Here is a 27,145-nt window from a genome sequence, read left to right on the forward strand (position 1 = left end):
ATCTTGCTACATGAGTACATGAGTGTGATGATATTTTCTTTGTGCACCCCAATAAAGTTTATCTGAGGATCAGAGAAAAAGCCAGCCACTATAGTAAACATAAAGGTCAGGCAATGGTGCACATGCCTTTAATCCTATCACTTGGGAGGCAGAGATCCATCTGGATCTCTGTGAGTTCAAGGCCACTGGGAACAGAGTCAGGCAGTGGTGGCACACGCCTTTAATCCCAGCACTTGAGATCTCATGTCTTTGTTTGGGAAGGACACATGCCTTTAATCCCAGGAAGTGATGGGAAGCAGAAAGGTATATAAGGTGTGAGGACCATGAACTAGAGGCGTTTTAGAGGCAGTTCAACCGAGCCGCTCATGGTGAGGACTCAGAGGCTTTCAGTCTGAGGATTCGTGGAAACAGGATCAGCTGAGGAGTTGGTGAGATGAGGTTGGCTGTGACTTGTTCTATTTCTCTGATATCTCAGTTTTCACCCAATATCTGGCTCTGGGTTTTTTTATTAATAAGGCATTTAGCAATTCATCTTACACCTGAGCCTGAGTTTGATCCCAAAAGCCCACATAAAAGGCTGCATAATGCCCTGCTCTTGTAATCCCAGCACTAGGGAGGTAGAAACAGTCAAATCCCTGGGACTTGCTAGCTAGCCAGCCTAACCTAAGGTACACAGACCAAGAGTCTGTCACACAAAATGAGGTGGATAATGCCCAAGGAAGAAGGATGCTCAAGGTTGTTTTTCTGGCTTCTACATTTACACACACACACACAACACACAACACACAACACACACACAACGCTTATACATGAACACACACACACATATACATATATACGAACTTAGTTTCTAAGCAGATATTGTGATTTATTTGCTTACTTCGTATTTTGCAGAGTACCCGCTTGCTCTTCACTTTCTAGACAGCTTATGCTTTTTTGTTTTCACAGGGGGGAAGATGGAGAAAAAGAAGAAAAGCCAAAGACGATAAAGGCAAACAGAAGTTGAGGCAGCTACACACACATCGATACGGGGAACCTGAGGTGCAGAGTCGGCGTTCTGGAAGAAAATCATAGCCTATCAGCAGAAGCTGCTGGTGAGACTTTGGGGATGACTTTTAGGACTGAGTGATTGTCCTGGCTATGTGCAGCAGTTGGTCCCAAAAATCCCTTCTACCACCCACATCTGAGAATAAAACCTCATATAGAATGATGGAATGTTTGTATGTAAACAGCACATGTCCTTCTGTGTATTTTGACCTATCTAGATTATTTACGGTCTCTAATGCAATGTGACTGTTATGTAAATGTTTGTTATAGTGTATTATTTTAGGGAATAATGGAAGAAAAAAGTCTATATCCATATAAGACAGACATTGTTATCCAAGTATCTTTTTTTTTGCAATTGGTTTGATTTATGAAAACAGGGTCTTCAGAACCAGGGGCTAAGGAGATATTTTATCTACTTACTTTAGTGTATTTGAATTTTAAAATGGTTTGTTTATCTTTATGTGTACATGTAAGTGTCTGCAGGCATCGATGTGTACCCTGTGTATACAGTGCCTGAGGGGCCAGAACAGGGCATCTGATACCCTAGACCTGGAGTTACAGACAGCTGTGTGCTACACGTAGGTGCTGGACACCAAACCTAGGTCCTCTGCAAGAGCAGTCAGTGCTCTTAATTGCTAAGTCATCTCTACAGCCCAGTGTATTTGTCTTTTTTTTTAGGGTAAATGCCTTTTTTTGAAATCACTGTTTCTTCTACATAATTTATGCTGCACATACCCATGACCTCTACACATCTTCACATGGTCTGACATCCCCAAAGCCACTACATATATTCACATTGTCTTGACATCCTTTGACTGAATAACAGACATCATGGTAGGTCTTCCACAAATACTTTAGAACTCATTAGGTATTTTCAAGGCCCCTTGGGTTCTGCCGTCAAACAAATGAGTATCATCCACCTTTTACTAAAAAGAAATATGTATAGACATATAAGTAAAATATAAATATATTTTTATAAATATAAACTTAATGAGTCAGCTTTTTGGTGATAACAATTCAAAGTTATCCTTTACAGACAAGTAAAGAAAATGGAGAAATGGGAGAAAAGATAGTTTCTTCAAAGAGTTTTATGGAAGTTTTCCCCAGTCTTGTATTTTTTCTGTAATGTTTGTGACAGAGTCCACTGAACATGAAGGTTCTTGAGATACTCTGTATAATTGTTAATTGATATGCATCAGTGGCCATGGCGGCAGCAGGCTGGGTAGGTGCTGTAGTGCCCTCTAGCAGCCTGTGAGTCCTGAAGAGCCTGCTTCTGCAGCTGGATAAGGAAAGAAACTGAGCTTGTCCGTCCAACTCTGCTCAGGGTTCCTATGCTCTTTGTCTCTGTGTAACTTTTCCACTTTCCTGATTCTCTGGTGGCTTGGCATATGCTAGTTTGCACACATAAGACCAGTCATGGCTATAGATCTCTGTCCTCTGTGTCTTTCTGACTGTCATCCTACAGTCACAGTAGACAAAGTCTCTGTGACCTGTTGTTTTCCTTTCCAGGAGAGACAGTATAGCTGGCCCAGGCCCAGTGTGTTATTCAGTCTTAGTGTGACTAGGTGTGGCAGTGAAGCCAGATCATTGTAGGGTAAAGACCCAACAGTGAGAGGCATGTTCATGGAGAGGTTAATGAGAGGCATTGTTGCTATGGTTAGGCTTTATCCTCTAAAGCTCATTTCATGTTATAACAATAGTTGCCTTCAGTGTGGCCTCTTCCCTTACATCTGCTTGTATGAGGTTGTTTTGGTTTCTCCTGAATCAATATACCATACCAAACACTCATCTAGTTGCTCATGATTGAGTCCTTCCTCTTTTACCTCTAACACAATACAAGCAACAACAAGAAGCCCCAGCTCTTCCTTCAAAGTATCAAATGGCCTACCACTTTCCTTGTCCACAGTTGCCATGGAGACCAGCCCACTGCAACATCATCTCTTCTTGCATATTCATGCCTACTAAGCAGTCCCTGTTGCTTCTACTGTCTCCACAGAGGAATTTCTAAGTCATCATCTAGGTGCATCCTGTCCTCTTTAGTTCTCCACCAGCATCTCAACCATCTAGAATAAATATCAGCTTTAACAGTGACAACATATGAAGTATCATATATAATTACTAATAGCATATTAAAATGAGTAACTGGATTTTCTCATATTTTCTCATAGCAAAGGTAGGAAGCTGGTTCTGTTGTTATGCTCACATTACAGAAGAGACAAGGTGTGTTCCTGGAAAAATTAGGTCATTCATTAAAATCCAGGAAATATTGGGACAGATATCCCTGCAATGTAGTCCTAGAGGTTCAGAGGTCTTTGAATCAGGTTATTGTAAGAGACAACTGAAATATTCAACAGAAGCCTTCAGAATCAGCCCTGTTCACCTACCAGAGCCCACTTCTCCCTCTCCTTGCTTCTCTCTAGGCTCAAGCACATTCACACAACACACACACACACACACACACACACACACACACACACACTATTACCTTTTTAAAAAAATATTTTAAATATTTTCTGTTTGCCTGTGTGTACATATGTATACCACTTGCATGTTGTACCTGTGGAGGCCAGAAGAGGGCATCAGATTTTCCCATAATTGGAGTTACAGATAGTTTGTGAATTTTCTATGTGGGTGCTAGAAACTGAACCCAGATCCTCTGAAAAAGCAGTAAATGCTCTTAACCCTCTCTCCAGCCCCAGCATTACTCTTAATTCAAGGCCTAGTCTTCACTGTCCATGGCTCAAATACACCTTCCTCCTATGGCTCAGTTAGCTCCTTTGCCACCCTGGGCCAGTGCTCAAGCTCACCTCCTAAATAGCCTTTCCAAGCCACCTATCCAAACTTCTACCATTCCCTAAGCCTCACCTATGTATCAATATGTCACTTGGAGTTCTTGAATGATACTTTGTATCTGAGGGTGTGGTTATTATTAGCTGTCTCCTCCTTGGTGGTAGAAACTTTGTCCTTTGCTTTTTGTCTCTAATACCAAGGACACAACAGGCTCCCAATCTGTGGTTTAGAGTAAATGAATGGAGATTTGTTTTAAAATGTTTGCAAATTTCTGATCTCTTACTGGCTGGCCTGTTCTTACCCTTTCCCCTTCAGAACTATTTTGCTCGCAACTTTTACAACATGAGAATGCTGGCCTTGTTTGTTGCCTTCGCTATCAATTTCATCCTGCTCTTCTACAAGGTATGTACGTGTGTCCCTGAGGTTAGAGACATTCTAAAAGTCCGAAGTGACTGATACCAGTGGATAGATTGCCCTGTGAGCTGCAAGGGAGCACATTTATACCAATTCTAAACTGTACCTTAACAAAAGAGAGACCAAGCCCTGTCCCACCACAGATGCTCAGGAAGGCAGGGTGCATGCATTTCTGGAATAATAGGAGGGACCTCAGCTGACTGCCACTGAAGAGGACTGGGTGTTATAGAGGGTTCACCACCAATGTTCCTAGGATGATTCAGCTGAATTTCTTACTTGTTATGATGCCTGGATGTGACACAACCCCCTCACATGAAATTATTTGGATAACTGAGAAGAAAAATATCTAGTGTTTTCCTGAAGACTAGAATCCTTGTAACTTTGGTTGGATTAGCACAAACTTAAAAATACCAGCATTTATTTTGTGTGTGTGCATGCAAGAGTGTCATTGTGTGCATGTGGAGGTCAAAGAAAACCTTGCGAGAGTGGGTTCTCTCCTTTCATCCTGTCACTCCTGGAGATTGGACTCGGGTCATCAAACTTGGCAGCAAGCACTTTTCCCTACTGAGCTATCTCTCATTCCCCCAGCATGAATTTTAGAAGCGTACCTGTTACTTGTATTTGCCATTGGAAGAGATGTCTCTTTATCCTTTCCTGTTAGTCTTTCCATGATACCATCATGTGCTGACTTCGCTTTCGGCTGCATTTCCATTTCCTCCTTTTGTGGTGATGTGACACACAGTGAACTGACTGTATTTTAAATGGTTTGCATCAGGTCTCCACTTCTTCTGTGGTTGAAGGAAAGGAGCTGCCTGCCCGAAGCTCCGGCGACACTGCCAAAGTGACCACCAGCCTGGACAGCAACCCACACAGAATCATTGCAGTGCACTATGTCCTCGAGGAGAGCAGTGGCTACATGGAACCCCCGCGCATCTTAGCCATCTTGCAACTGTCATCTCTTTCTTTTGCATCATTGGATACTACTGCTTGAAAGTAAGTCCCCAAGTACCTGTGCATTTAGAATGTGTTTGTAGATTGGATTCCTGGGGAGGCGAGTACTGAGATGGAATCTGTGGTGTTTATTTGAGATGCTCTAAGGCCCCGCACCTCTGAGGCTGGAGAAAGAAGCAGGTCGAGGGAAATGATTGTCTAAGGGCAGAAGAGCAACTGTGGTCATAGGCTTCTATCTCTGAAGCTAGGACTGGAGGGGCCTGACCTTTCTAAGTCCATTGATCAGCCATTGATTGCAAGTATGTTTTTGCTTATTGACAGTCATTCATATAGTCCACATTTTCATTCACAACTTGACCATACAGAAGTGAAGCCCATTACCTACAGTCTCTCACATTTAAATAGCTGTGAGGCCTGACTGTTCTGTTGTTGGGTATGTATCTCTCACCATCCATGACAGAAGACTCACAGTTCCTACTGTTTCATCCAGAAAATAAGTTGTGTTTATCCCCATGTCCCTGCTAGGGGTAACAGTAAGCATCGGTGAATAGAAATCAATAGGGTAATATAGTCTCTCTGGGTGCTTGGGGATGTCTTTGCCTGTGCAAGTATGTTTATTTTTTGTCTTTATTTCACTGCACTTTGCCTCTGGCTATGAAGCTTCATAAGATATTTGGAAAGCTAGGGCTTGGAATAAAAGACTAGAGTGTGAAATGTTCCTGTAGGAATTTTTTTCTACCTCTTGTCCCTCTTTTCTCATGGGGGTAAGCATTCCTGTATGCTTCCTCGGTGTCTGCACCTCCCGTCTGTGCTTGCACAGATCCCTCTGCCTGTGTGAAAGGGGAATCTTCAGCAGATGACAAAGGCATTGTTTACTTGACAAGATTTTTGCCAATGTTGAAACTTGAATCTGCCTCTATATAATATAAGCATGCTGTGCACAGAGTTATTAAAGACATTGAAAAACATACTTTCAGGGACATTAGTAAAATCACCAAGATTTTTTTTCACATGTCTGTATTGATGTATTAAAGTAATATGTATTGAAATATATGTTGAATATTTTGTAATTACTTGTCTCTCTTTAGTATTTAGGATGCTTTCCTTAGTCCAATTATGTATTAACCCTTGTGTCTTTAAAACATATGCCCATATATTCTGTTTTCCCAAAACCTTCTTAGATACTTCTTTCTACCTGATTGTGGTTGATTCATTTTTACTCATTTTTTTCCTTCTTGCAAGTAAGTGGAGAAATAGTTCTTCCTAAAAGCTGGTTTGTAAATAGTGACTGTGAGATTTGCCAGTCCAGCTAAACGAATGTTGACATGTTTACTCCCATCTGCAGGTCCCGTTGGTTATTTTTAAGCGAGAGAAGGAAGTGGCACGGAAATTGGAGTTTGATGGGCTTTACATTACAGAGCAGCCATCGGAAGACGATATTAAAGGCCAGTGGGACAGACTGGTGATCAACACACAGTGAGTGGGGGATTCTGAGAGGCATTTCTGGGTGCAGGAATTTCAAGAATGTTAAAATAACTTCTCTGCTAGAGTTTCTGAAGATTTGTTAAAAGTTTAGTCCAAGTGAATAACAGTTATATATTCAGCCAAGAAAATCAAAAGACTAAAAGCCATCCAAAGCTAATGGATGCCGCAATTTCTGCCCTCTGCTCTGAGTCTCTTAATCGAAAAGCGCTTTGAGGCCATTTGCACAGTGCAGATGGGAAGGCACAGCCATTAGCCAGGGCTCAGGGAGGTGTGCAGCACCAGGTTCACAACCCACAATGCAGAGGCGGCTCATCCAAATGCAGAGGAAGCAGAAATTATTCACTAAGGAAAGGGCTGTAGCATTGAAGGCAAAAATACTGAATTCACACTGCTAATGTGTCTGAACATCCAGAAGACACCACCAGATAGCCTCACAGCAACCTAGCAAATTTTACAATGTGATGGCACTTGTAAGAGGAGGGAAAAAAAAAACACTTAAAAAAAAAAAAAAGATCCAGTAATCATTTAGCCTGTAAGGTCAAGATAAAAACAGACAAACCAACCAACCAGCTACTATATCTTATATAAATCCATTCCAACTTATAACTTCCACAAAGACAATTAATGATGGTATATTTTTGAGGATTTATGTGTCATAAGAGTCAGATATTATATTATGGTTGAGTCTGTTTATTCTTTTTAGTTTTTTTGTTTTGTTTTGTTTTTGTGTGTGGTGAGTAGGATCCAAGGCCTTGACCTTCCTCTGCCAGCACTCTACTGCTGAGCCATGTCTCCAGTACTGGAATTGCTAATTCTTAAAAGTTTTTCTCTAGTAGGTTTTGAGTTCTCCACTGGGGAATAAGACTCTAACTTTATATCAAAACAGTGATAGGCTTCTACTAGTTTGTTGTTTGTTGGAGTGGGAGGACTTAAACTCAGGGCCTTAAACATGCTAGACTAGTCCTTTACTCAGCCACCACCAAAGCCACACTTTCTAGACATTCCGACTTTTAAAATAACTGAACTGACAAGATATATATATAACACTCTTACAAACAAATGATAAATATAATATGCAACTTGTGAATATGATTATATTAAGATATTATCCACATTATTTTAATGTGATTTATTTATTGATATGTTTATATGCTATTATTTAAAAGAGATTTAATACAGTTATAGAAAAATTATGAACAGAGAGGTTATGTGACTCATTGTACTTCTAAGTAGATGGCAGGATAGCTTCATAAATATTATTTTCAGTATTTTGTTTTATTTCAAATTATATGTTATTAAACATTTAAAAAGTACTACTCCTCTTACTTCTCTGCTTTTGTGTCTTTTAGGTCATTTTCCAATAACTACTGGGATAAATTTGTTAAAAGAAAGGTAATGTTTCTGCGGGGGAATAAATTCCCAGTGTTTTTCTTAAAGTGTACTTCAGTGAATGTGATGTGATTTGGATGGAGAATGGGATGTGAGGTGTGTTCCCGTTGCCTGCTGTTGTTATTTCATAGTGGCAAGAGAATCGAATAGGCATCTTCAGAAGAGCATCTAAGACATTCATACTATATGCTGTGCCTAAATAAACAGACCTCAGTTCATTTACCCATCATGCCTTAGGGAACAGTGAAAAGTACACAGTGACAAGAACCAGTAGGAACTTGCTTTGGTATTGTTCGGTTTGCCCATGTCAGCTGCAGGCTGTTCTTCTTTATATAACTTTAAAGACTTTAACAAAGAAATTGGCTCTAATTGTGAGGGCGGGTGGGAGAGAGGACACCATGCCCCTGGCTGCTGCTAAGCTCTGCTGTTGAGAACCTCTGTTTAGAGGCTTGGGTTATCCTGCCCTCCCTGCCACACAGGATCTGTACGTGGCTCTTCATGGTTTAGTTGAAAGTTGTATGTTACAGTGTTTGTATGCTGAGGGCTGCTATTTGGGAAATACTCTTTTTTATTTTCTTGCTTTTTTTTTTTTTTTAAGTGGAGTTTTGAGGCAAAGTTTCAAACTGTAGCCCATGCTAGCCTGGAACGCACCAAGTAGCCCATGTTGGCTTCAAACTCACTGCAGTCTTCTTCCCTCAGCTTCCCAGGCATGAGCCACTGCTCCCAGCTCCTTGCTGATTCTTTGAGCTGCTTAGTTCACACATTGTTTTGTGGTGAATGCCAGCTTGGTGTGTACTGGCACAGAGGCACCTGTTGTGTGAAGAGATCTTTTGTGTCTTTATCAATTCAGTGTTGTTCCGAAGGTGGTTGTCAAGGAGACACTGAGTGTTTTTCTTACCACCTTATGCAGAGATGGAGCATACACTAAGAACTTAAATGTAATTCAACTGTATCATTAAGCATAGTGTGAGTGTGTGTGTGTGTGTGTGTGTGTGTGTGTATGCGTGCGCGCACGCATGCATGCATACATGCATGCATGCATGCACATGTATGTCCATACCTCCTGGTGGAAAGAATCTGCATTTGCTGATTGTTATGTGTACCTTTGTGCATTTTTTGTTACCTTGTGAACTGGCACTTTGAGTTTATTACACTAATGCATATATATGCATATCTAAATTAGGGCAAAGTTTTAAAAGACTATTTTAAAATAATTTTAAATGGACATTTTGAATATTTTATGCTATGAAGTTTTTAGTGGAATAAAGAGGGTGTTTCTAAAATATTAAGCCAAAAGTATCTCTAGAGAAAACTATATATCTATGCCATAGAAATAGCAAGATCAGGACTAGGGAGATAACACAGTTGGCAGATGTTGGCTGTGTGATGTGAAGACCTGAGTTTGTATCCCTAGCCCAACACAAGCTGGCACAGGGCATGCTTGTGATCCAAGCACCAGGGAGACGTAGAGCAGAGGGTCTGGAGGACTCCCTGGCCAGCTGGCCTCGCTGAAATGGTGAGTTCCAGGTTCAGCGAGAGATCCTGTTTCAAATAATAAGCTGGAGAGGGATTAGGAAGCCACCTGACTCTGATCTCTGTCCTCTACACTCACAGATGTGCAATTATCCCATAGGTGGTGCACACACACACACACACACACACACACACACACACACAAGAAAGGGGGAGAAACCAATTATTCCTGGCTTCTCCACTGCAGTACCAGCTGTGTCCTTTAGGGAGAAGAGTGAGACTGTTCCTTGTAGAAATTCCATCCAGGACAACACAGGGCATCTGCAGCACTGAGAAAATCCATGCAGCGGATTGGGTTAGTTAGCCTGAAAAATCTGTGCTGTGGTCATTTTAACTACCGCTTTTCTTCAGTGCTTTCTTTTACTTAACCTGTTTTGTGCATTTGGAGACTGTTTTATTTCTTTAAAACCACTTTGTCCGGGTTCCATCTGTCTGTTCTTTCCTTCCTTTCTCCTCGTGTCTTCTTCTCTCTTGTTGCCCCACTTGGTCTCTGGGGCACCTCCTCCTTTGCTTGCTTTCTCCTTTCCCCTCTTCCTGCTATTAATGGTTTATTCTGCTTTTCTTGCCTTGGTTTCCCTATTCCTTCCATTTTGGCTATTCTGTAGAACCATTACACAATGGGTACTTGAAATTAAGGGTGAGAGCAGCACATCACAGAGTTGGACCTGCTGGGATTTAGGCTGAGCTGCCAGCCATGTCCAAGCACAAGCTTTGTTCATCCTTCCCTTATGCATTTGTGTGTGTGTGTGTGTGTGTGTGTGTGTGTGTGTGTGTGTGTGTGTGTATGTGTGTGTATACATGCTGATGTGTGTTTGGGTACACAGGTGTATGGGGGAGAATATGTGCACAGGTGTGTGGATGGGTGTAAAACCTACATCAGCCTTGGCTATTGTTCCTCAGGAACTGTCCATCTTATTTTGAGACATGGTCTCTCATTGGGTCCTGAGACTCACTGGTTAGACTTGACTGGCTGCTCAGTGAGCCTCATGGTCCACTTGTCTTGCCTTCCTAGTGCTGTGATTACAGGCACATGCTACCACACTTGGCCTTTTACATGGCCCTTCACTGACTTCCATCTCCTCAGTTTTGTCGTTTGTACAATGGGTTGCTAATATTAATACACAACTGGTACATCATGATGGTCACATAAGATAGAGTACAAAGCTTATACATTGTGACAGTCACAAGTCATCTGACAAAATTCCTGGAAAAGATTGAAGGTCACTTTCCTTCCATCCCCACTGCCTCACTCTTTTACTGCAGAGCAGACTTTCCCATGCCTCCCTTACTAGAAGGAGAATCTCAGAGATGAGTTATTCACAGCTCTATTGATTTATTTAATACATGACCAGAAGATGGACTGTAAACTAGATGGCTAAGTTTTCTTTAAAATCTAGCCAATAGCCAGGCAGTGGTGGTGCACGCCTTTAATCCCAGCACTCGGGAGGCAGAGGCAGGTAGATCTCTGTGAGTTTGAGGCCAGCCTGGTCTCCAAAGCGAGTTCCAGGAAAGGCACAAAGCCTCACAGAGAAACCCTGTCTCGAAAAAAAAAAAAACAAAAAATAAAAATAAAAAATTAGAAATAAAATCTAGCAAATATATGGTAAGAAGAAATTGATACTCTGATATATATGTGTAAGTGGTGTACTTAATAGTTAAGGCGAATAACATTCTTCTCCCTTGACCACAGGTAATGGATAAATATGGAGAGTTTTATGGGCGAGACAGAATCAGTGAGTTACTGGGCATGGATAAGGCTGCACTGGATTTCAGCGATGCGAGAGAGAAGAAGAAGCCCAAGAAAGACAGCTCCTTGTCTGCTGTGTGAGTGACACTTCTGCCCCACAGATGGGGTGGGAAGGGGTGCATTTCTGACCTAGCTAGCTCACTGATTTCCCTTCCCTCACTTAGGAAAACTGCAAGTGCTAAAGAAGTTTGACTTTCATACTTCTGGGTTTTCTTAGGGTTTCTATCACAGTGATGAAACATCATGACCAAAAATCAGGTTGGGGAGGAGAGGGTTTATCTGACTTATACTTCCATAGGCCTGTTCATCATTGAAGGAAATCAGGACAGGAACCCAAACATGGCAGGAACCTGGAGGCTGGAGCTGATGCAGAGGCCATGAAGGGGTGCTGCATGCTTACTGCTTTGTTTGTGTGCTTCAGCTGCTGTTTGCTCTTTTCTCTCTCTCTCTCTCTCTCTCTCTCTCTCTCTCTCTCTCTCTCTCTCTGCATCTCTCTCTCTGTGTTTCTTCCTTTCTTTCATTTTTTTTGTGTGGGTGGGTGTGGTAGGGTGGGGTTTTTCGAGACAGGGTTTCTGTGTATCCTTGGCTGTCCTGGAATTCACTCCGTAGACCAGGCTGACCTCAACCTCAGAAATCCTCCTGCCTCTGCCTCCTGACTGCTGGGATTAAAGCCACGAGCTACCACCACCCAGCTTTCTTAAAGAGCCCATAACAAAATCCAGAGATAATACCCCACATAACTGGGTATTCCCAATCAATCACTAAATAAATGTTCTACAGCCAGATATGAGCATTTCCTCAACTGAAGTTCCCTCCTTTCAGATAGCTTTAGCTTCTGCCACGTTGACTTAAACTAGCTAGGACATGAGTGTTTAGAGCTTTAGAATGAAGGGATATTTTACTATTAACTTACTACTATACTATTTATTACTACTACTACTACTATTTTTATTATTATTTTTTTTGAGACAGTGTCTTGCTATGTATTCCAGGCTGACCTGAATCTCATTATTATAATATCTCAGGAAGGCCTGAAACTGACTGATAGCTCCCTAGGTCCAACTCACCACCTTCCTGCTCTCACCTCTGGAGTGTTGTGATTTGAGGTATGAGCCACCAGATGTGGCTCCTATCAATGTTTGAAGATTCCTTCCTTGTTATTTACATACAGTGAGGGAAGAGCAACAAGAAAATCCACCATTCTTGATTGAAGTCACCTTTTCTAACCTCAGGTCCTCCTTAAAGTCAAACACACGCAAAGCACAACATAGAATTATGTTTTAGGGGAATCTTTTTTGAAGGGAAGTTAAATTACATGCTTTGAAAACAGATGTGTAGTTCCTTTATTAAAATGTACCCAAAGTTCCTATCTTTGTGTTATAGTTCTTAAATGGCAAGCATTAGTGTGCCAAAGCACCACGTTGCCCTATTATTTGAAAACATACTTCAAAATGAAGTTCTGTTTAAATGGCACTTATGTAAAATCATGCTGTTACCTTGAAAGACACAGAGGAGTTGGATCGAGTTCCCTTGAGACTGACAGTTTCCTTCCAGGTCTCTCTCAGGCACATGTGCCCAAACATGAAGGGTCAGTGGATGTGTATGACCCTGTCCTTAGCAGATGTGACCAGCTGGATTTCTGCAACTGACTAAAGCACACTCATTGTTCCTAGGTGCCAGTGTACTACCCAAGCACTTCACTGTTTTAGAAGAAGCACGGGTCGCTTTTCCTTGTGAAATCAGCTTTGCTTGTTTTTTTTTTTCTTTTTCTTTTTCTTTTTTTTTTTTTTTTTTTTTGGTTCGTTTTGCAGCATCAGATATTAAACCCAGGGCCTCGTGGATAAGCAGTGAGGCAAGTGCTGCCCCACTGACCTGTATCCAGCCTGGCTCACCTTATCTGTGCATTTGTGGTCTTAGTCTGTAAGAGATGAGATCATTGCCTGAAAACTCATTTTGTCTTAGAAATATATAGCACCTGGAATTAGAAAGATGCTTTGGTTAACTATCTCATTCATCACAGGTTTTCTTTTTTTCTTTCTTTTCTTTTCTTTTTCTTTTTCTTTCTTTTTTTTTTTTTTTTTGGTTTTTCAAGACAGGGTTTCTCTGTGTAGCTTTGCACCTTTCCTGGAACTCACTCTGTAGCCCAGGCTGGCTTGAACTCACAGAGATCTGCCTGTCTTGCTCTGAGTGCTGGGGTTAAAGGCAGCGCCACCCACCAGCCATCATATGTTTTCTTTGTCTTTAAAAATGATGTGAATTTGGAGCATGTGATATGACTCAGTGGGTAAAGGTGCTTGCCATCCATCCTGACACCCTGAATTAGATCTCTCAGACCCATATGGTAGAAGAAGGAGAGAACTGACTCCTGCAAATGGTCCTCTTAACTACATACATATTATGCTGTGTGTGTGCATGTATGCATGTGTTTCTATATGTATCTGTGGTGTGTGTATGCGTGTGTGTTTGTGTGTGTATGTATGTATGTGAAATGTGTCTGCCTGTGTATGTATGTCTGTGTGTCGTGTCCGTGTGTCTGTGTATGTCCGTGTGTGTGTGTGTGTGTGTGTGTGTCCGTGTCGTGTGTGGTGTGTGTTGTGTGTGTGTGTGTGTGTGTGTGTGTATGTTTGGTGTATGTGTGTGGAGGCATGGCAGTGCATGTCTATAATCCCTGAATTTAGAATATGGAGACAAGAGGATCAGAAGTTCAAGGCCAATCTGAGCTATACAAGTCCCAGGCCAGGCTGAGTTACACGAGACCCTGTGGTGTTTAGAATGTGTCATACACATGAAGAAGGACATAAAGAGTCTCGGGAGCCAAGGCCTTCAGGTCAGTCATTTGAAACAAGAAGTGGGGTATGAAGGATTCCGAACTCCTCATGAGCATTTGCAGGTCACTGGTGACTGACAGAATTACACAGTTTTGCTAAGTGACATATTTTATATTTCTTAGTAATATTTGTAATAACAACATTGAAACATTTAAAAATAGGAGGAAAACTTGAGACTGTTTCTTTGTTGGACAGTGTTAAATCTGGTCATGGGCTAGTGAGATGGCTCAGCAGTAAACATACTTGCTGCCAAGCCTGGTAGCCTACGTTCCATCCCCAGACTCCACTATGGAAGAAGAGAATTTACTCTACAAGTTGTTCTCTGACCTCCACACACATGCTCTCTGACACATACACATACACAACACACACACACACACACACACATGCATAAGTGTAACAATTTTTAATTGGCAAAACCTTTCATTATTTTGCGTAATAAATATTTTTAAGATTGACTGCACAAAGGGCCAGAAAATCTATGTTCTTATTACCTTTAAATACGGATAATAAAATCTGAATGAAGGTCCAGTAAAGAATGTACAAGATTAAGGAAAAAAGATTTCCCTTTAATGAAACATTTAGAAGGTCGAGACTTAAAATCTTAGTGGGCCTCTGTGTGCCTGCTACCTTGATATGTCCACCCAGATTCAAACAATCCATGTAGTAGTTACTTACCAATAAACTGTTATCCTCACAAGACCCATTTATAAACAGATCATCAATATTTACAGTATTTTTCCACCCATGCAACTTGGTAGGTGCACATTTAAATAAGTGGTCCGCTTCTTCCCTGTGGGTAAGAGACTGAGTGAATCTACATTTGTGGGAGTTTTTTGGAGGGAGGGCAGACAAGCTTATATCTTGAAATCCTCAAGCAACCTCTCATCCACCACTGCTCACCTCCTTCTCTAATTTATATATTTCTCTAATATATATTTTTTTCTCTAATATATATTTCTTGAATCAAAGCCTGTTTCCAGGGGAGCCTGAGCCTTAATTAGCCACCCCAGTTAGCCAGGGCTACTCCCTGGAGGTGGAGTCAGGTCCACACAGCATGGATACTACAGGTTGATAGACAAAATATTGGGCCCTTCAAAAAAGAGACACTGCTTATCGACAGTGGCAGTGAGGCTGTCACTCATGTATACGATTAATGGAAAATAACCACAAAAGAAAAATTTTAGGTAAGAAACTACAATGTAAAATTCAGACATCCTGAATTTTGGAGCCTTTGTTTTGCTTGAGACCATTTCTATGGAAAATAGTGCTGCTTTCATACAGATCATCCAGTCACTTACCTCTGTCAACTCCTTTCATACTTAGAAAAAAAATTAATGTTGAAACCTATTCCAAATATGATGGGCTGCTTATGGAAGAAGGGTCCTGTGTAATAAAAATATGGTTCAAAGACAAAGCTTTTTTTTTTTTTTTTTTTTTTTTTTCCAGAGACAGGGTTTCTCTGTGTAGCTTTGCGCCTTACCTGGGATTCACTTGTAGCCCAGGCTGGCCTCGAACTCACAGAGATCCACCTACCTCTGCCTCCCGAGTGCTGGGATTAAAGGCATGCGCCACCACCGCCCAGCCAAAGACAACGTTTTGCCTTGAGAGAAGGAAAAATATGGGGGGGGGGGGGGAGACTGTCAGGGCACAGCCTGAGAACTTGGGAATTTTAAGTAAGAGGTTTAGTTGAGCCTAAGTGTTTAAGAACAGTATTGGCAGAAAAGCTACACACACTGCCACAGAAAAAGAAAAAGGCGAGAGAGAAGGAAATCCTGAGCTAAAGAAGAGGACCTTCACCCTTCCAGGAAGACAAAACTAAGACAAAAAACAAAGACAGCAACAATAGCAAATGCTTGTCTTATTAGCTTCACTTAGCAAACTGCTCATTCTCATACTTCAAATTTCAGATTAGTCTACTTAAAAACAGTAATTTTTAGAAGTAATTAAAGACAGAACTCTTATGTCTGGAGAGGCCCTTTTGAGACCTGTGCCCTATCACACTATATTGTGTCTTTCATCTCATCTGCCAGTTAGCCTGGAGCTGGGGTACAGAAAGACTAAGTTATGTCCAACCCCAAATCAGTGCCAAGTTCTGGAAAAAATAAAGTGTTTTATAACACATACATTTCTAAATTTTCAAAGCTCATGAGGTTTTTTTGTGCTCAGACTTATTCACTCAACGTAGACTGATGGAGAGACATTTTATTTGTTTGATAGCACTTGGTGCCCAGGAGGTCGCGGATCAGTAGCAGAGATAGGCTCCCAGGCAGGTGCAGCATTAGCAGGAGCTAAGAGGCATGCTGGGAGTCATAATAGAATGAAGGTCTAGTCCCTTGGGGAGCAGGGGAAGGCTAAATCCTGCTTGAAGGGAAATGGAGCATGAGCCTTTGGGGGTGACTGTAAGCCGAAAGGAACAGGGCTGGGACTCAGCTCAGTGGGAAAGCGTTCACTCAGCAAGTGCAAGTCCTGGGTACATGCCCCAGGACTACAAAGACAGAAAAAGGGAGACAAACTGCTCTCGTTTATAAAATTTAGTTGTAAGATAAATTTATGTGTTCGTGCAAGTTTGGTTATTTGAATCAGAAACTCTTCTACTGAAATGCAGCACAAGATGGACAACAGGGCCAGGCGGGTGGCTCAATGGTAAAAGTACTTGCTGTACAAGCAGGAGGACCAGAGTTCGAATCTCCAGCAGCCATATAGAGCCAGGCGTGGATGAGGATATATGTAATCCCTGTGTTGGGAGGTGGAGGCATGTGGATTCTGGGGGCTCGATGGTCTGTGTCTAGTCAAAATGGTGAGGGTCATTAAAATACCCTGTTGGAAGTAAGATGGACAGTAATAGAGGAAGACAGCCAGTCAACCTCTGGCCTTCACACCAACATGCACTGAGTATACCCCCCCCCACACACATATACTATACACATACAAAAGCATACCACACACACACACACACATACGTAAACTGTTGATCCTGAGATTCCAGAGAAAGAGGACCAAGTCTAAGGTTGTCCAAATTAAAGCAAGTTGTATTTGGGTGCCCCAAGACTGGACAGCTCACTGTCTCTCCCTAAGTTAGGGTTTGAGAGAGCAGCCCCACAGACTCTTCAAGTCTCTCTTATAGGAGAGAGAAGGCATTCCTAAAGCTGAGAGGGTTGGTGATTATTCGTAGTTAAAGGGATACAATGAAGAGAAGAGGAACAAAGCAAGGGTGTGCATCAAGTGTGGTGGTTTCTATCAAGTGAATTAGGGTTACAAGCAGTTTACACTAGCCCAGGGATTTGCTGTTGATGACACATAGAAGCCTTAATTAGCAGGGACTTAACACAGAACAAACAGACCTCTCTTAGCTAGGATTTAGCACCAAACAACAGGAACTTCTTTTTAATTGTAAACAGAACTCTTAACCTGCAAGGTATATTTTAAGTTTCCTTCTTTCATCAACCTGTGAGGTTGTTCCTGTTTTGGTTTTACATTACCAGCACATGTGACTACACATTCTCATCCTCTCTTTCTCTATCTCCTATCTCTCTATCTTCATCTCTCTCCCTCTCTTCTCTATATCCATCTACCTCTCTTACTCCACCCCCACAGACACAGCAAAAGTCTGTTTTTAAGGGGCTGGCAAGACAGCTCAATGGTTAAGAGCACTTGTTCTTGCAGAGAACAGGAATTGGTACCCAGCACAACAGCCTAGCACTCCAGTTCCTGGGGATCTGACTTTCTCTTCTGGCCTCTCTGAGCACTGCACAAAAGTGGTACAGACATACATACATGCAGGCAAAATACCCATAGACATGAAAGTAAAAGCAAATATTTTTAAAGGTATTTTAAATGCACAATAAAATGTACTGAGTCAACTTTTGAAGCATACATGTTAATTAGCTTTGTGTAGTTTCCAGGAATAAGGGATACATATAAAGTGAATTAAGTTATAATGCGTAAAAAGAAAAGGCTGTTTTCAAATAACAAGATGAGATATTGAGATTGCTCAGTGGACAAGGGCAGGCAAGCCTGGCAACCTCAGTTCAATCCCCAGAACCCAAAATAGAAGGACAGAAGTAAATTATGTAGGCTGTCTTCTGACTTTCACACATGCCCTATCACGTGTGTGTGTGTGTGTGTGTGTGTGTCCGAACACACACACACACACACACCATACAAATATTATGCACAACAATAATAATACTGATGATGAAGATAAATTTAAATTACTGCAGAAGAAGGTAGTACTATTTGTTTTCTTTCCCATGATGCCCTGAGAGGTCATCACAGAGCACTGGGGTGTATCTTGTCTTCAGAGCAGGTTTTAGCTCTTCACTTTTACCTGGGAACAAGTTGACACCTCCTGAGAGCTTTACTGAGCAGGAATCCAGCTTTGCCCATGACAGGTGTAGGCCCACAGGTTCTCACAAGCCTAAGTCTCTATTAATGTGAATATTTACCCTTTCTTGTGTCATTGCAGACTGAACTCTATTGATGTGAAGTACCAGATGTGGAAACTCGGAGTTGTGTTCACAGACAACGTAAGCCTTTTTCACTCTCGTTAGATGACTCCATGGAATCTTGCAGATAAAGGGAGGTTATTTAAGGAAGTTACTCAGATACTAATGCAGTTAATAAACATGCCGTTTGAGAGAGACCCAGGCACAGACACTTTAACCAGCCTATCTTGTATATTAATATAAGAAAACTTGAAAATTTATATGGATTTCCATTTATGTTTCAGAGGAACCATGGTAGACTGCAAAGGTTTGTAGATGCTCAAACACACCTAAATAAAATTAAAAAGAAATATTTGTACTGGAAAGGAGATGAGTGGGAGGAGGAGGAATATTGGTAGTGAAGAAATGGGTGGGCAGATGGAGAAACAAAAGAAACGAAGTATTTATAAAAATGCCATAATGAAATGTATTGCTTTATGTATGTTTTTTTTAAAACTAATACATTTTAAAAATATTTGTGCTCACTTTTCCTCCAAAATTAAGTACATTAAATCATTATGTTCTTATTCTTGATTTATCCTTATCAAAAAGCCCTTAGACACCAAATATATGGCCTGAGTTTATACTTAAATATGATTGAATATACTCATCCATTACCAAAGGCTGTCCCTGCACCTCACTGTTTAAGTTTAACACTGGCTCTTATAGTGAAGGTTCCATTTTCCTAGTCTCTAAAATCTGTGACAACAAGTAAATTCTCTTCTCTCCGTCCCCACCCTTCCACTCAGCCATCAAAGGTACTTCTGAGAACTTCAAAACTTATGTCATAAGCACCTTTCAGAGCCACAGACTGTTAGCACCTTGCAAGTACTTTCTCATATAATGGTGGAAAACTTCTCAATGGGCAGAAGCTGAACAACTCCTGCTTCAGCAGTTATCTCCACTCAGGTAGCATGTACACTCTGGCTTGGGCACACAGGGGGCATCTCCATGCCACATTCTTTGCATAACCATCTTTTGCTCTAGTGAGTCTGACCTTAATATTTTCATTTCTGTGGAGTATCTTGTTATCCAGAGAAACTTGGATGTGGGTTAATCCTGCAGGTGCCTTGGAGAAGTCCGTTCAGACATCTTTCTGAGACCCCTTAGGCTGTCAGTCACTTGCAGCATTATGGCTTCTGTTTGGCCAGTCACTTCTCACATGTTGTCAGGTCTTCAGCAGTTTAGTTGGTCTCTGAAAAGCAATGAAGGTGATAATCAGATGAAATATGGAATTGCCAGTGACATTTCTTATCATGCAAAGAGAGTAACTTTTAGTATAAATGTGAATAAAGTACCAATGCTAGGAACTGCCCATTCTCCATCTGTCACTCAGCTTAACAGGGTACCTCCATGTCAACCAGCACCACAGCCATGACTAGTTTGTCAGTCATTTGTATCTCCTTCCTCTTGTGTTCCCCATGTGTGTCCTTTTCCCTCAGGCTTTTCATCTCTTTCTAGCTTGTGACATTACTCCTTCTTAACGTGATATGGCAAGTGTATCACTCCTGAACCCTTCCTGCCAAATCCTCAGGGTCTTTTTCAAATGTCATTTTTTTTTCCTCGCTTCAGTCCCTTGTTGCTCATGAAATCCTGTATGACCCCAGACACTCCTTTTTTCTCCTTCTTGCAATAAGTTAAGATTAGCGTCAGGGCAACAGTTCTCTCCTGTGAGTGGATGTCATCCAGACACAGCATGTGTAGGAGAAACTGCTCCAAGGAGCAGAAGCCATTGCTGGGCTTCTAGCCTGCATCTGCACTGCCCCCCCCCCCAGCACGGACATTCTCACCTTAAGAGAGTGATTATTTACATTAATTATAATTCAGGAACCTGGAGAGATGGCTCAGCAGCAGACCAGAGCACCCACTCTCTTGTAGAAGACCTGGTTTGGTTCCCAGCTCTGACAATGGGCCGTTCAGACAACTTTCTCTAACTCCTGGTGAACTTATTTCCTCTTCTGACTTCTGAGAGCACTGCTTTGTGTGCCCATACCTACAGATAGACAGAAAGACAGACAGACAGACAGACACACACACACACACACAGAGAGAGAGAGAGAGAGAGACAGAGACAGAGAGAGACAGAGAGAGACAGAGAGAGATAGAGAGAGAGAATTAAAAAGTAATGTTTTGGTTATGATTCAGGAGACTTCTCCAAGCAACAGCAGTTGTGTAGTTTTGCAGTCACTACAGGTGTTAGTGAAATCAAGGAGTACTTTGTTCTTGGGCTCACTTTAGTTCATGCAAAGTGCAATGCTGCCTTAATCAAATTCCTCAGGAACAATAGATTCTGACTAATAGATTTAACAAGCTTAGTGTGTAGATAAATGAGGAACAAAGGAGAAAAGGAGGAGTCCAAGTTGGAGGATTCTTGGGTTGACTGTAGACAAGGGTTCCTGAACAGAGACAGTCTTGTCCCTCAGTGACATCTGATGGCATTTTTATGATCATGGCTGGGTGTTTCTTGAAATCTAATGGATCCTGAAGTCACAGGGCAGCCCAGATAGCAAGAAATTATTGATGTACAATAGCACTATGCTGAGGCTGAGAGACCGTGCTGTCAGGTCGTAGGATGATCATTTCTATTGTTTGTGAGAAGATGAATAAGAAGAACTGGTGTAGTTAAAGGAAAAAGAAATTACACTGGGCCTTTTACAACAAACTAAATAAAGGAAAATTGTGCAAAGATGGAATCCAGCTAATTAGATCTGAAGAATTAGTCTAGAAAGAAAAGGTGAGTGCAGTGGTTAGCGTGGAGTGAGACGGCCGTGGCTGTTACCAGTTCCTGTGAACTCTGGTGTCTGACACATCTACCCCTGTTTGCTCCAACAGTCCTTCCTGTACCTAGCCTGGTATGACCATGTCTGTTCTGGGACACTATAACAACTTTTTTTTTGCTGCTCACCTCCTTGACATCGCGATGGGATTCAAGACCTTGAGAACCATCCTGTCTTCAGTCACCCACAATGGCAAGCAGGTAAAAGGTCCTCTTTCCCTTAAAGGAACTAAAAACAGCAAGAGAAGAGCCTGCAAAAATAAATCCATTTTATTTATTTTTAAATCCATCTTTAAAGCCATATATTGCCCTTAAGTGACAATATATGGCTTTAAAGACTTCTCATGGCTGCATAGTCTATGTTTTTTCTTTTATAAATTTTGATTAGTAATTCCAAAGACCCTATTACCTGAGTTTAAGGATTGGCTTGATGGATTTGCTGTGTGATCTCGGACAAGTGAATTAATACTTGTCAATATCAAATCCGTTTTTGGTAAAGTACAACCAGTGACAATACCTTGTCAGATTCTGTGAAGATTGAGAACATATCCAGCAGATCAGAACTATCTTCATGAGCACTGAGGAAACTAGTTCCTGTTTGCTTATGAGACAATATTCATTCCATCTGATACTATGCTGTGCCAAAAACTGTTGCAGAATCCAGATGCATTAGTTGCATTGATAATAAGACGTTTTGCAGTTAAATTTAATAAGATAACCTCTACTTTTTAAATTAAATAAAATCTTAATGATACTTTATACTTGACAAGGGCATCCTGACATGGGGAATAGCTCTAGGTCCAGAAAACCTATTGACATCTGATGGAACTCAGCTCTTCATACCGGATCTCTCTATTACTGTGACTTGGTGCAAAAGTCTTTTACTTATTTTACTTATTTATTTATTTACATTTACTTATTCATATGTTGTTGAACGTGTCCAGTTGATGATAAAAATTCTGTGCTAATTATCTGAATTAACAGCCCTTCTAGCCCAATATATGTTATAATCAGTGTCCCTCCCACCATGGGAATCACATCCACTTTTACATTACCATAATCCTTGTTTCCTAAAGTCCAGTAAGCAGCTCCTGCACATGTCACCTAAGGTTAGGAATAAAGCTGTCATACTCATGGCCATTCAAAGGCACCATGACAGAATCCCTGTGCACTCTGCTCACTTGCCAGTTGGTGGATTGTGACAGACAGAGCTCCCAGCACATTTCACAGCTGGAGAAATGGCAGAGCAGGTGGAGTACTTACTGCTCTTGCAGAGGACCCTGGTTCAGTTCCCAGCACCCATGTTGAGTGGCTCACAACTGCCTGGAACTCCAGTCCCAAGGGATCCCACACTGTCCTCTGGCTACTTCAGGCACTATACAAACATGATGCACATACCTAAAAGCAGGCACACACACATACACATAAATAAATACTTGGCTCATAATGCAGGAGAATATGTTATATCAGTTAGAAGATGGTTGCAAAGTGAGCAATAAAGCTGCTTTCTAATATCTACCAAATCAAGCTTAGCATAAAATATTTTGATGGGCTGATAAAGAAATGTGCAAATAAGCTTCACTTGTGAGCTAAGAAGGTGGAAATAATGAGGGTATGGATCACATTGGCTTTTAGTAAGTCCAGGTGTGTCGGGAGAGTGTTTCCCTCCCACACAGCTGTCAGTTACAATGGTCATACATTCTGTATCCCTAACATATGCTAAATGTCACCTTGCTTTCAGCTCGTGTTAACTGTGGGCTTATTAGCTGTTGTTGTGTACCTGTACACTGTCGTGGCATTCAATTTCTTCCGAAAATTCTATAATAAGAGCGAAGATGGTGATACACCAGACATGAAATGTGATGACATGCTGACGGTAAGCTCCTGAACTTGCAGTAAAAACTACCTGACAACCTTCCATCTGAGTAACTGTGTATTTCCCCATCCCCAGAGGCAGGAGTGGAGGCACCAGGTACAGTGAAAGTTTGAGTGGCTTCTCAAACTAGAGCATTTTCATTTTAGCAGCACATAAAGGACCATTGCTGTTGACTTCCCACCTGTGTTTGTTCAGCTTAGTAATTAGTAGACTTGTGAGAAATGTAGTTAGGATTGGGAGACATGCAATCATGTTAGCTCATTACTCATACAAGCCAGGACAGCAGGTAGAATGTTCTCCTGCTCTGAAGCCTTGGCTTTGGGCTTGCCTTACTGACTTTACCTGGCATTATTAAAATCCACACAATATGTATTAACAGAACTGATACTTTCGCTTTTATACTGAGTATCTTGTCTTAAAGGTCCTGGGCAAAATTAACAGATGTTTCAGCTTTCATATTGTTGTATGTAACTATTGTACAACCTGCTTCTCTGATGATGGTTCTGTTTCTGGGATAAAATATCCTGGCCAAAAGTTACTTAGGGTAGAAAGAGTTTATTCTGGTTTGCAGTTCTGGAAGGATAGAGTCCATCATGACAGGGAAAATGTGCGGCAGGAAGAGAAGTCATGGAGGCAGGAGCAGGAGGCCGACTGGCCACGTTTCATCCATACTCAAGCAACAGAGAATAGCAAGTTGAACTAGACAATATGACCACACAGCCCTTCCCCCAGTGACATATTTCCTCCAGCAAGGCTCTGCCTTCTGAAGTTCTGTAACTTCCCTGAACAGCACCACCAACTGGAGACTAGGTGTTCAAACACATGAGCCTATGGGGAACATTTCATATGAAAATCACAAAAATGACTCTTCTAGAACACTTAGGTTTGGGAGGGGAAACTTAAGACAAATGAACTGTTGCTGACTGGGGAGAGCAAGGTTTTTCTGTGAGCCCTTCACTGGGATACCTGCACTGGGATATACTGGGTGTGTGTGAGTGTCAAGGGGGGCTGATAGAATGATTCTGAAATTCTCTCAGAAAGGAAATGTCCTGGAAGAGTGACAGGAACAAGGTACCGATACTGTGATGAATAACTGAAGTATTTCTGTACCTCCTTTGGAATAGATTAGAGTGACTTGGAACACATATAAATACCCACAGAAATTAAACTATGATAAAGTTGCTTTTTACAATCATAAAATGCAAAAAAATTCAATAAATGGTATTGACTCCATGTACAAGCCCCTGAGGGGTGGTAGAAGTGAAGACCAGTGTTTTGATTCAATAACAACTAGGACATGTTTGCATTCTTAAAATAATGACAAACCTTGATAAAAGGATTTTCTATTAATGATATAAAACCTAGAAAGCCGTGAAAGCCAAAAATTATTATTTTGTGACTAATAAATATAAATCAAGTCTTATAGACAAATGATAAATTGGCCAAAATGTATTCAACATGATAAGGAAGAGACATTTTCCTTTACTGGCACAGTTCTCATCACGCCCTTGAAAAGACATAAGCCCAGGGCCGCAGTGGGGAAGGCACCTGCCTCCAAGCTTACAGCCACTCTGAGTTCAGTCCCCCAGGCCTGCATGGTGGAAAGAGAGATACCTGAATGGTGTCCTCTGACCTCCACTCCCATCCATGCTCCCCCCCATAATATACAAATAAAAAGTAATTTAAGTAATTTAACAATGTTATAAGAAAGAAGGCAACACACAAAGGGTCAGTTATGTAGCCAGATAATGCACAGTAGCATTAATTCCTTCAGCTCATAAGTCTGAAAAGATGTCCAACTATTACTGCAAAGAAAGAAATGTAGGCCAGAATAACAGAAAACCACAGTTCATTATTAAGAATATTAAAGCTTGCAATAACTCTAGTCAGTGGATTGATGGGGAAACTAGCACATTCCTCTTACTGAGAATGTGAATTTATACAACTATAAAGAGATTGTCCGATATGTATCAAAGTCCATTAGTCATCAGTTAGTTGCTCTTATCACGAGGCCCTGTGTGACTCTGTTCAACCTGTAGCCACCGCACCTGAGATGACATGGTTTTCACTCAATCTCCATACATGTTTCCCTTCATTTGTCTTAGGAGAACCACAGCCTCTCCTGCTTGGGCTTGTTTAGCAGTGCAGGATGTGAATCCAGAAGGCAGAGAGATTTGTCTCCATTTTACTTTTGCCTTGGCACTGCCAAGATGCTCGAGAACAGCTTTAAGGTGTGAATTGTGTATCATGGCCCACGGTGTCAGCGAGGTTAGCCAGTGGTGGTGATGAATGCATGGTGGAGCAGATCAGTTTGCATCTCAGTGGCTAGGAAGCAGAGAGCAGTGGATTCTGAAGGGCAAGATAGCCTGAAGGACCTGTTACCAGAACCTACTTTCTCCATCAAGGCCCCACCTCTTACTCTCACTATATCCCAGTAATGCCATCTATTATGTTCAGATTCATCCAAGGATTCCTTCATTCCTTCTATCAGAGCCCTGATGACCCACTTATCTCTGAAAATACCCTTGTGGATAATTACTAATATCTTAGGTGCGTCTTTATCCAACCAAGCTGACAAGCACGCTTAACCATCACAGTCTCATTTTAGGATAAGGAAGTGGGCTCTTTACTTCCCTAGAGCCTGGACATCATCAGTTTGACCGACTTCTGTGAGTCATTAGTAAGACCATTGGTGACGATCTGTGGTTTAGGCTTTTCTCTTTGGCACATCAGCTGATGGCTTTTATCTTGTTTGTGGCTGTGCTGAGGCTTGTGGCTCTGTGATCTCTGTGGTGTCAGGTAGGATCTAGAAACTGAGTCTCTTTACTTTATTAATGCAAGTAAGAGGTATATTAAATTATTAAGTTATCTGTGGTAGAGGGTTGTTTTTCTTGCTGGACTATTAAATCCTTTGGATGCTGTAATTTCGCAATTTCAGTTACTCTGCGCCCAAATAGAGGGATTTGTCCATGACTCCAGGGTACTTCAACTCCTTTGGCTGCTGTCAGACCCAGCGGTGGTGGCTTGCTTGCTCACGCATGAAATCGTAATTAAACGCTCAGCCGACTCACCTTTGACCACTGTAGGCCTCTTCATAGACCATGTAGGTGCTTTACTCTATAAATTCTAATTAAAGCTAGATGATGGCTTTGAACTGCCAATCTCAAGAAGTTGGAGGGGAAACAAAAAGCCCATGGCAAATGGTGCATGGTAGCTTGAGGAATGGGCGCGGCAGAAGGACATTTTGGCCTGAAGCATGGGCATCTCTAAGGGAAGCTCTGCAAACCTACAGGACCATGGACACCCCCCCGCCCCCCTCCAACCCGATTTTTTCTCGATAATGAGGATAAGAGGCGGGCTTGAAGATAGTTTAGCTGCTGCACAGGACAGTGTTGGAAAGATCACCTCAGAAAATGAACTGTTCTCACCACATCTGACTCTGACTACCTTTCCTCAGGATCTCTGGCTTCTGCTTCTGGTTCCCTCAAAAACTCCCACTCTCTCTTTGCCACACTTCTTCCTCCTTGATCGCACTCCTCACAGACTTCGACCATCCGACCTCACTGGCTCTTGTCTCTTCCCAACTGTTATTTATTTATTTATATTTTTCAGACTCTCTGGAAGAAGTGTAGTTTCTGTCCCAAAAGAAAGTGCTTTTCTTCCATCTTCCACTAACTAGGCTCAGTCTATGAGAGAATAATGGAGAAAAGGGATTCTTGTGTTCCAGTCATTACAGTAATTTGACTACTGAGCCCCAGACAGACGGGCGCTCTTCACATCACAATCTCTCGCCACATGGGCTGATGAGCTCATCTGGAATGA

General features: G+C 41.6%; 2 long non-coding RNA genes across 2 annotated transcripts; both read left to right on the top strand.

Moving 5' to 3' along the window:
* Positions 1-1,044: 1,044 nt before the first annotated feature.
* Positions 1,045-5,118, top strand: LOC114689211. The gene is made up of 3 exons (XR_003733871.2): positions 1,045-1,094; positions 4,153-4,239; positions 5,027-5,118. It is a non-coding gene; the product is annotated as an uncharacterized LOC114689211 (long non-coding RNA).
* Positions 5,119-8,036: 2,918 nt separating this feature from the next.
* On the top strand, positions 8,037-26,027 carry LOC114689209. The gene is made up of 5 exons (XR_003733870.1): positions 8,037-8,079; positions 11,300-11,433; positions 18,653-18,713; positions 21,504-21,648; positions 23,189-26,027. It is a non-coding gene; the product is annotated as an uncharacterized LOC114689209 (long non-coding RNA).
* Positions 26,028-27,145: the final 1,118 nt, after the last annotated feature.

Source organism: Peromyscus leucopus, unplaced genomic scaffold, assembly GCF_004664715.2.
Source record: "Peromyscus leucopus breed LL Stock unplaced genomic scaffold, UCI_PerLeu_2.1 scaffold_1576, whole genome shotgun sequence".
Classification (NCBI taxonomy): Eukaryota; Metazoa; Chordata; class Mammalia; order Rodentia; family Cricetidae; genus Peromyscus; species Peromyscus leucopus.